We start from the raw sequence: 8,472 nt of genomic DNA on the forward strand, positions 1-8,472 counted from the left end.
AAAGAAGTGTGTTTTTGGTTGTAAGGGAAAGATAACGTTGTTCAGCTTCCTAAAGAACCCAGCGTTATGTAAACAGTGGATACAGTATTTTTTTCCGGGGCAGCAACGGAGTTTCACAAGTGTGTTTGTTGACGAACGTTTTATAAACAAGGCCCAGTTCGACGCTGTATTTGCACATCGTTTGATACTGAAAGATGGAGCATCCCAGCTATAAAAGATCCCAGTCATGATCTGGAACTGCAGACGGTAAATGAAACGGCATCAAATGTCTGTTTTGTTGGCATTCGGCGCTCAAGTGCTCGTCACTCTTTAGCTCTGCCCACGGCGCCTCCAGGAGCTCGGCTTTTTCTGGAGAGAATCGTAAAGCTGTATATTTCTTTTATAAATAGGATAAAACTAAAGACTTTTTGGAGATATGAAGGATGCAGTACTACTCTATAGGTACTCAAGATTAACATGAGATTGGGTGAAACTGTGTGTGTTTAACACTCTACATTGCCAATAAATCAGTTCAAATCTCTGGGCAACTTCGTTAGCCAATGGCTAATACATTCTTAGATATTACTTGCCAGTTTGTGTGTTAGAGGCTAATTATATGTTTAGCTTAGATATATTTTCATTCGCTGAACATTTGAGAGTTTCGCTCTCTGTCAAGCGATCTGTACTATTTCAATTCAGCTCAATGGATGCGCAGCATACCTGTATTTGACACACCGTAAACTCTAGTGTGAAGGCGCACAACTCACAGTCGCTTTGCTGATAGCGTTGTTTCTCACACATGCAAAGAGAGAGAGTGAGAGTCTTACATATCACGCTGAATCAAGGCGCTACATGTAAACGTTATTCTTTGTTATATTTTCCTGTAAAAAAAAATAACGGAGTTCATTTAGAATTATTCAGCTTTTAAGAACAAGCAGGAGATATGCCGGTTTCTCCGGTAGTAGGCAGGACTAATGCGCAAACAGCAATCTCATTGGCTGGCGCTCGCCTATTACCGTCCCTGTTTTGATTTCAGCAAATCAGGTCGAGTGAACGCACACAACGTGATTAATATATTCATGAACCCAGCAGTTAGTAGTAGTAGTATTAGTAGTAGTATTATCTTTTAATAATAATTACTATTATCTATGACCAACAATATCTTAAACACCACCACTAGTCCTAAGTACCTAAAGACAAATATGCATACATACATGGTTACCAAGTTTTAGTTCTGTTCTATCATTAAATAGTGCTTAATTATCATAATATCATAATATAATGCTTCATTGACTGATGTTAAGAGGGTACAATCAGATATTTAAGAAGCTGTGCCATTTTACACACACACACACACACACACACACATACATATATGTGTGTGTGTGTGTGTGTGAAATAGTATATCAGTCTGGCGTGTAAACAAAAAAATTTACTAGCCAATGGCGATTATATTTGCATAGAGGGTTGCTTCAATACATTAAATGGTAAACAAACGTCTTAATGATCATTTTAAGACGTCTTATATTTTGGGGATGGAAAAACATAAATCGCGATACAGCTCACTACATGACAGTTAATGTGGAGGCCCCCCTTGCGATCATTTGCATTTAACTTAAAATACACTGTCATTTTTGCTCATACAGAGTAATACATCTTTTGAATCTGAAAAAGGTCTACTTTTATTTGTGTGCACTCACAATAACAACAAAACGTTGTGCTTTTGTAAAATAATGAACGCAAACCCTACGCTTTCTGCCGTATAGGTCTCTGTGAACTTGATCGGGTCAAAAAAAATTAAAATGAAAAAAAAAATTCCACTGCAACGCCGTGTTTGCCTCACAGACATGAAAATATATATCTATAGAAAGCAAATTGTCTACTTTTAAATGAACCAATTCAAATGGAAAACAAATATTTTCAGATTATGTAATGCGCAAAACCACGATCATATTTTGCGCAGCTTGTCAGTGAACAATGGCTCTGTGTAGTTAATGCTGCTCCACGTGAAAGCACGCACGTGTAGAGATTTACCGCTGATTACAGAACCGGCTTTACTGACGAGATGCACATTAAATATCGTGCAATATTTATCGTGCAGCCCTACACACAACACACTATCACATTTCTATAATTCAAATCCGTTAAAGGATTGTTAGGCTGCATTAATTAGATCAACCGGAACAGTGAACACTTCCCATAACACCCGATGTACTCGATACATTGTAAGAAGAATGGCATCTATGCCAATATTAGTCTGTTTCATTCTTATTCCGAGGTCACCGTAGCCACCCAGATTAAGTCCATATTTAGACCATATGATGGATCAGCACCTAGAGACGACATCTACAGCCCTGAATGTCAGCGGAGAGCATGTCAACTAGATGGGGCCCAGAGACAGATCCCCTGCGAAGACCTTGTTAACTAGACGGTCATTAGGACAAGACCATGGGAACCAGACAAGTCCTCTGCCCAATCTGACCTGTGTTGGAGCCTGGAATTAAATCATGCCATGCTGCTCTGGCAAGAGGAGAACTGGCCCCCTGACTGAGCCTGGTTTCTCCCAAGGTTTTTTCTCCATTTCTGTCACAGATGGAGTTTTGGTTCCTTGCCACTGTTGCCTTTGACTTGCTTAGTTGCGGATGCTTAATTTCTGGCAATATTGTCGGCTTGATTGCACAGACACTATTGGAAGAGAGCTGAACTGGATGATGACATCACTGAATCAAAAATTAACTGATTTTAACTGAAAAATTTACCATTTGTTATTGTCCTCTTGTATTATTGACAAACTATTTCCTGTTTGACACTGTATAGCTGCTTTGACACAACCAGTTCCCTTTCGAGAGGGTCTCTCGACGTTGCATACAGCGTAAGCTGATCGCATTGGGGAAACACCTTTCTCCTCAAATACTGAAGCCTTATTCGTTTAACGCCATTGCATCGCAATGGCCAATGGCGCTCGAGCGCACAAAAAGGGTGGCGGGAAAGCGCCCTATATAAGCGGCGCCGAGTGGCATTTCATCAGAATCTTTCTCCTTCATCATAATGCTTATGTCTTCGCCGTTGATTCATCGCCAAAGAGGATTGTGGAATTTGCTTTGCTAATCCCTTAAGCGTTCCGGTGGAGTATGGATTGAAGATATCATTTATGTTTACCCGATCTGCGTGGGACCCATCGGGATCTCCGACGGACTCAAACTTTGTGTCTTCTGCCTGGCCGCGCCCACGCAGAAGCTGCCACTGAGGGCCCTAACTGCCCGCATTGTGATGCTAAAAAAGTGAGCGTCAGAATTCTCCGGGATCGGTTAGCCTTCGCGCAGCCGCCCCCTCAACCGCTCTCTTCAAGCAGGAAGAAGCACCGAAATCACACCTATTTGGAGTACGAAGTATTAAGTGGCGAGTTCACGCTGGCTCAGAGCCCATATGCTTTCCGCCCTGCCGATCCATCCATGAGTGTGAGGACTTCCCGCCCTCGGATAGCGCTCGTCATAAGCGTCACTTACCTAAATAAAGAAACAAACTTGGCTCTCACGCTCCCCTCATGGTAGTGGAGCTATAAGCTGAACGTGAGGTTTGCAGCAAAGGGCTCATATGCTGACACAGGTCCCGCTGACCCCCTATGCTCTGAACGTGCTTACGATACAAACAGCACCCCGCCTCAGCGGCGTTCTGGATTGTGCAAAGCACAACATATCCCAGCCGCTCACATAACATCAGTGCCCCGCTTCAGCGCGGTATTTTGCCTGCTAGATCGCAGATTGCTCCAATCGCTTACTTAATCATATAAACAGCTTTCCCGACCCAGCAGCGAGCTGTCCAAAGCATCCGGGCAGGCAGTTTCAGCCTTCACAAGGTTATGACGTATCACCGTATAAAGACCAGCTAAGTGGTTGTTTTCAGTAGCGGAGTGTAGTGCTTGCCTATACTAACTGCTGTAAATTCTGGTGCTCTCACTGGCTTCCTATGATATGCACCGGTGCTGTGCTGCTGTATTCATCAGGACATGTATTGCCGTTTACACTCTACACTGCCACTGCTCGTTGCCTTCTATGATACGCACCTGCAGTGCGTTGTCTTTCGTACCTGTTTAAGTGCTGTTTACACTGACAGCTATTTATACAACACTGGCGCCCTTGATAAGCACTGGCTGTGCTGCTGTCTGTCATACAGATAGCAGTGTTGCTTACAGTAACAGCTATATACTAGCCGGCGCTGCCGCTGTGCGTTGCCTTTTATGATATTCACCGGCTGTGCCGCTGTCTTTCATACAGGTATGCAGTGTGGCTTGCACTGGCCACTATATATGCTGGCGCTGCCGCCGTGCGTTGCTTTTATATGATTTTCACCGGCTGTGCCGCTGTCTTTCATACTAGTGTACTTGTTCATACTAGTGTTGCTTACACTAGTATGAAACTACACTTTAGCTATATACATGGCGCTGAAGCCGTGCGTTGCTTTTTATGATAAGCACTGGCTGAGCCGCTGTCTTTCATGCATTGCAGATGTATAGTGTCGCTTCACTGACCGCTATATATGCTGACGCTTCCATCGTGCGGTGCCCTTCTTTGATAAGCACCGGCTCTGCTGCTGCCATGCAGGTAGTGTTGCTACGGTTATATTTGGCGGAACCGGCAGTGCCGCAGCGCATTAACCTTCTATGACTTCTATGACTATGACTAGCACCGGCTGTGCCGCAGTTTTTCATACAGATTGCTGTTGTTGCTTACACTGGCCACTATGTAGGTCATTGACTGCTATATATGCTGGTGGTGCAGCAGTGCATTACCCTTCTATGATAAACACCGGCTGTGCCGCTGTCTTCCAAAAACTGACCGCTATATGCTGGCGCTGCCACCATGCGTTGCCTTTCTGTGGTGAGAGCCAGCTGTGCCACTCTCTTCATACAGATGTGTAATGTTGCTTATACTGACCGCTATATGGACTGGCGTTACAGCTAGCATAGCTCTGTGTGACTGCATGTAAATCTAGCCCAGCTTCAGACTCTTGCATAGAGCCTGAGCCAGCTGCGAAAGAACTCGTGGCCGAAATGCCATCCGTTCCCGGTGTTAAACGTGCCGCAGAGCGGTATAGTCGGATTGACAATAAAGTCTACCCGCTATTTTACTCTTCTCTCGTTTTCACTTCCTATTGCGGGCACTATCACTGGTTGTCTTTGTGCTGGTTGTTCCACTGTGCAGTGCGACAAACGGGAAGACAGAATACAGGAGATACTACTCTGTTGGCTATCAGAATAATTTTTTTTATCTCTCAAAAAAAAAGTGCTCTCCCTTAAGACAGCGCTATTGCTTATGCTTGCTTCTGTTAAGCTAGTGGATGATATGCAAGCTCTCTCTGTCAGCGAGTCATGTATAGTTTTCAGACCTAATGACTGTAAGTTGTGCTTAAACCGAGAAAGGGCTACATATCCAAGGTGCTCTCAAGGTGTTCAGAGCCCAGGTGATATGTCTTTCGGCTTTTACTCCGAGCGAGTGCATGGCGGGGGAGAGCCCTACCTGCCCTGTGCGCGCTTTCCGCGTTTGAAAAAAAAAATGAAAAAATCGGAAAACAAACTACTGGTGTGCAAGCCGACTATACGAGAGCCATGCCTCATCTTGGTCTAAAGGGATATCTATTCGCAGAATAAAATTGCCACGTTCTTAAACAATGGCTTCCCGGGTCCTTTCGGTTCAAGTCTGCTTTCTCAAGGTAGGCCAGTTTACTGCTTCTTGAGTTAAGTCGCTGCTACGTTTTATGATTCATGTCACTGCTTGTGCACTGTGCCGGTGGGATGGCTGGGAGGCCGCCGCTCACACACTCTATATTGCGGCAGCCTGATTGTTTCCATAGTGCGCGTCGGTCTCTTCTATGTACAAATTTTTGCAGTGATTACAGCGGTAGTGCCCCTGTATGATTTGTCTTGCTGCTATTATCCTGTGGGTTATAGTCATTATGCTTGAAACTGAGTTTTCCCTCCTTAAATATGGGCTATCGCTACTGTTGGCTGTGTTACAATTATCCCGATGTACTGTTTAAATAGCCCCGGATTTGTCGCTTGTCGATGCAGTTGTTATGTTGTCTAGCATGGCTAGCTTCTGATAGTAATGAGCGCTGAGTCACCGCTTCTATCTTAAGCACAGAATTAGCCGGAGTTTTCTATTTGAGTTTCAGTGGCTGCTAGCCCCTAAACAATGCGTTCTTACTGCGCTTGCCCTGTTCTACTAACTGGCTGCAGTGTTATGAGGTGCCATCGGATAGTGTACACCAAGTGCCGGGTCCGCCGCTTGTTGTTGCAATAGCCATGATATTTGTTATGGCAGCTGTTTTCTGATAGCTTTTAAAGTGCTGCGTTTCACCACTTTTTATCTTTGCCGGTGTGTCCACGCACATACAGCACTTCAGCAGGCCCACCCTCCCCCTCAGAGCTGCGGGTTTCCACTAGGTCTGTTAACAATAAATAAATAAAATATTCCCTTGCCTTAAAGAGACAACGAGTTCCATATAAATGACACAGATTGCCCTGTCTCAACAGTGTAATGCTCACTTCCGTGCAGGCTTCAAAACGCCCCAGTGTTTTCAGAACACTCCCTCAGACTGTTTGCACTGTATCATTATTTGGCAGGCTGGGACTGCTTCATATGTGACCTCTTCAACTATGATTGAAAGCGTGCGTTCCTGCACGGGCCCCACACTCGAGCTCAACGCGCATCTTGGTGACTCACAAATGCCTAGAAGTGCTGGCCCTAAGGAGGTGCACAGCCTTTTACAACAACAGCAGCCTTGTACAATGGTTGCCCGGCATTCTTGTGCCTGGACAGACACAGAGAAATAGTACCTGATGACCTGCCTGGATCTGCCTGGTGATCGGAGCAGTTCACCTGTCTCGTAAGTTCTTAAGTGTTTCTACACTTAAGTCCATCACAAGCATGTTCTCGTTCGCATGGACAATACGGCAGCCGTGGCGTTCATAGTCGCCAAGGCGGTTCCCGTTCTCGCCCTACTCTCATGCTCATGACGAACCTGAAGACGTGGGCAGACTAGCACCTCCTGTCTGTTGAGCTGTCTGTCTCCCCGGCCATCTCAATCGCTGGGCGGACATACGTCGAGGCAGAGGGCACATGCAGCCCTGGTTCTCGGGACCTGAATGACAAATTTCCTTGAGGAGAGATCCCCTCTCAAGCGAGCGACTCAGTCTGGCATCCAGCCTATATGGAATCTGCGTGTCTGGCTACTCGGCAGAGTTTGCTGACGTTAAACTCGCTGTCACTGGAAGGGCAAAAGACATTCAGAGGTGAGCTTTCTGTTTACTAGACGTCTCTATGGTCATAGGTGGGGAGCCTTCGAAGATTGTTGCACTTCGAAGGGCCAAGACCCTGTTAACTGCCTGTTTTTAGTAAATTTGTCTTTTTTTACAAGAGTATTTGGATGACGGCTGTATGCCCTGTAGTAGGCGGTACCGGCGCTGCTGCTGCCTAGCCAACTTACACACAGTTCCCCAGGCCATAATTTGTCATAATTTGCCATCTAATTCCGGTTAGCTCCACAACTGCATGTCTAGCTCCGGTTAGAAGCTGTTATCTAGAATGTGCTGCTTATGTGTACTTGTGTAAAGTGGCTGTACCATACATTGCAATTACTGTTGAGTGTCGCTGTGTTTATTTGACGTCTCCGCTTATGCTGAGTGCCCTTCGCAGTAACACGGCGTGAAGGTACACGTTCCCCAATGCGATCAGCTTACACTGTACGCAATGTCGAGAGACCCTCTCGAAAGGGAACGTATCCGGTTACTGACGTAACCTCGGTTCCCTGAGAAGGGAACGAGACGTTGCGTTCATGCTGTTACATGCACTTAGGTCTGTCATAAGCTCTCTTAATCAGTCGAAAGATTCTGATGAAATGCCACTCGGCGTCCCTTATATAGGGTGCTTTCCCACCACTCTTTTCGCACACTCGAGCGCCATTGGCCATTGCAATGCAATGGTGTTAAGCGAATAAGGCTTCAGTATTTGAGGAGAAAGGTGTTTCCCAATGCGATCAGCTTAAGCTGTACGCAACATCTCCTTCCCTTCTCAGGGAACCGAGGTTACGTCAGTAACTGGAGACGTATTGTATAAAGTGCTATATAAAGGTGACTTGACTTGAGTAAAGAGTACATCTAATTATTCAAAAATGTAGTCAAGTAAAGAGTAAAAGGTGCTAATATCTTTGATACTCAAACTACAAAGTAGGGGTCGACCGATTATCGGCGCCGATATTAAGCATTTTTATGATTATCGGTATGGTCATTTTCAAAACCGATTCGCCGATAAAATAACTTTAATTTTGAAACGCGCCATCTGATGCAGCCTGTCAGAACTCACCACTCTGTGGCCTAAAGCAGTCTCCGCCCACCGCTCACCTGATTTGTTGGGAGTCATGAGTCAGACCAATCAATGAGGAATTCACTCTCACTCCGAAAGCGCTTGCTAACTGGAGCTGCTTCAGTGATCACGC

The 8,472-nt window shown here is 45.3% G+C and overlaps 1 protein-coding gene and 1 long non-coding RNA gene across 2 annotated transcripts in view; both read right to left on the reverse strand.

The window, feature by feature from the left end:
* The window catches only part of acot20 (acyl-CoA thioesterase 20), a 16,423-nt gene that overhangs the window by 3,073 nt on the left and 4,878 nt on the right, over nucleotides 1-8,472 (reverse strand). The gene's annotated exons all lie outside the window — the stretch shown is intronic.
* Nucleotides 2,773-3,769, reverse strand: LOC107756600 (uncharacterized). Its single transcript, XR_001641835.1, has 3 exons — nucleotides 3,635-3,769; nucleotides 3,316-3,317; nucleotides 2,773-3,275 (listed from the first exon to the last, which is right to left on the reverse strand). It is a non-coding gene; the product is annotated as an uncharacterized LOC107756600 (long non-coding RNA).

Source organism: Sinocyclocheilus rhinocerous, unplaced genomic scaffold, assembly GCF_001515625.1.
Source record: "Sinocyclocheilus rhinocerous isolate Xijiao unplaced genomic scaffold, SAMN03320098_v1.1 scaffold683, whole genome shotgun sequence".
Taxonomy (NCBI): domain Eukaryota; kingdom Metazoa; phylum Chordata; class Actinopteri; order Cypriniformes; family Cyprinidae; genus Sinocyclocheilus; species Sinocyclocheilus rhinocerous.